The sequence below is a fragment of the Macrobrachium nipponense genome, chromosome 32 (assembly GCF_015104395.2).
Source record: "Macrobrachium nipponense isolate FS-2020 chromosome 32, ASM1510439v2, whole genome shotgun sequence".
Lineage (NCBI taxonomy): Eukaryota > Metazoa > Arthropoda > Malacostraca > Decapoda > Palaemonidae > Macrobrachium > Macrobrachium nipponense.
This window is the reverse complement of record NC_061094.1, coordinates 71358318-71360817: the sequence shown is the minus strand read 5'-3', so window position 1 is coordinate 71360817 and position 2500 is coordinate 71358318. Positions and strand designations below refer to the sequence as shown.

Below are 2500 nucleotides of genomic sequence, written 5' to 3'. Positions count from 1 at the left end.
CCTTCCTAGTGGATCTGGATATCCTCCGGATTCATGGGTATACAACTGGCCTGGATAGCTTCCTATTGATCCAATATCCTAAGCAGGAATAAGGGTATACTAAATAGTCTATAGCTTTCCTAGTGGATCCGGTATCCTACCAGATCAATGTATTTCCTTGAGATCATGGGATAGCCTTCCTAGCGGATCTGGATATCCTACCGGATCAGGGGTATACTAACCTAGATCTGGGATAGCCTTTCCTAGTGGATCTGGATATCCTAACCGGATCAGGGTACATCTGGCTAAATCCTAGATAGCCTTCCTAGCGGAATCTGGATATCCTCCGATCAGGGTGTATTTTTGCTAGATCTGGATAGCCTTTCCTAGTTGGAATCCGATATCCTACCGGATCGGGTATACTAAAAAAAAAAACTGGCCTGATAGCCTTTCCTATTTGGATCCTGGGATATCCTAACCATAAATCAGGGTACACTGCTAGATCTGGATAGCCTTCCTAGTGGATCCGGATATCCTACCAGATCAGGGTATGCTGCTAGATCTGGATAGTCTTCCTAGTGGATCCGGATATCCTACCAGATCAGGGTATGTTGCTAGATCTGGATAGCCTTCCTAGTGGATCCGGATATCCTACCGGATCAGGGTATACTAACTGGCCTGGATAGCCTTCCTAGTGGATCCGAATATCCTACCGGATCAGGGTACACTGCTAGATCTGGATAGCCTTCCTAGTGGATCCGGATATCCTACTGGATCAGGGTATGCTGCTAAATCTGGATAGCCTTCCTAGTGGATCCTGGATCAGGGTACGCTGCTAGATCTGGATAGCCTTGCTAGTGGATCTGGATATCCTACTGGATCAGGGTATACTAACTGGAGCCGAATATCCTTCCCATTGGATCAGGAAATCCTACTGGATCAGGGTATACTAACTGGAGCTGGATGGACTTCTTAGCATATTAGGATATCCCACCGGATCAGGACATCCTACTGGATCAGTCTATACTAACTGGATCTGGATATCCTTCCCAGTGGATCAGTACACCATACTGGATCGCCGTTACAGGATTGAAAGGCGATGATAATAACAGACCTCCTCTCCTTAAAGTTACACCAGCCTTCGCGCAGGAAACTGAATTAAATGATTCAAGACACTAATCCTTTCCAATTATCATTAACAAACGATTCAAAAATTTTTTCCACTGGTATTTTGCTTGCCAAATCACAACACAGGAAGTACTTTCTAAACAACACAGGGGTATCCCCTCATTTACAACACAAGAAGTACTTTCTAAACAACGCAGGGGTATGCCCTCATTTACAACACAGGAAGTACTTTCTAAATAACACAGGGGTATCCACTCATTTACAAGACAGGAAGTATTTTCTAAATAACACAGGAGTATTCTCTCATTTACAAGTCAGGAAGTACTTTCTAAATACCTCAGAAGTATCCTCTCATTTACAAGACAGGAAGTACTTTCTAAATAAAACAGGAAGTACTTTCTAAACAACACAGGGGTATCTCTCATTTACAAGAGAGGAAGTACTTTCTAACTGAACCAGAAGTATCCACTCATTTACAAGAGAGGAAGGACTTTTTAACTGACCCAGAAGTATCCCCTCATTTACAAGAGAGGAAGGACTTTCTAACTGAACCAGAAGTATCCCCTCATTTACAAGAGAGGAAAGGCACCTAACTGACCCCCAGAAAGGGTAATCCCCCTCATTTGTTACAAAAGACCGAAGGTTTATGAACTTTATAATTGGACGCAGAAGTCTCCCCTCATTTACAAGAGAGGGACTTTCGAACTGACGCAGAAGTGTCCCCTCATTTACAAGAGAGGAGGACTTTATAACTGACGCAGAAGTCTCCCCTCATTCACAAGAGAGGGACTTTCGAACTGACGCAGAAGTGTCCCCTCATTTACAAGAGAGGAAGTACTTTCTAACTGAACCCAGAAATATCCCCTCATTTACAAGAGGGGAAGGACTTTCTAACCGACCCGTGTCGAGGGGATGAAACGCTTCATTATTAATCTACTGATTTGGCATCACAGACGCTTCACTCATCCACTTCAACGTAACTTGCGACGAAGCACTTCGCCAATTCACAGATCGAGCCTGCGACTCTCAAGTGAGGTTAACTGCGGCTGACTCGACTCGCCCAGGCAGACAGACTGCCGAATCGGAGGACACGGACGACCTAAACTAGGAGAAACGACCACTACACGACGACTAATACTACTACTACTAACACCGCCAGCAGCAACAACCCCTACAACCACTCATGGCCCTCAAAATGGTGGTGGTCTATATACCCCTTGCTCAGAAGTGCCCCACGGCTCTTCTCGCTTGTTTTGGGAGGGGCCACCGTGCCCCAATCGAGTTTAAGGGACCGTCCCAGGACGCTTTGGTCTGATAATCGAATTCCCGGGAATGGGTTACGATAGATAAATACGTCCTCCGCGAATAGATAAATTCATCCTCCGCGAATAGC

The 2500-nt window shown here is 45.2% G+C and overlaps 1 protein-coding gene across 17 annotated transcripts in view; it reads right to left on the bottom strand.

Moving 5' to 3' along the window:
- Positions 1-2500, bottom strand: part of LOC135207596 (tyrosine-protein kinase Fer-like) — a 148203-nt gene that overhangs the window by 54612 nt on the left and 91091 nt on the right. The window lies entirely within an intron of this gene.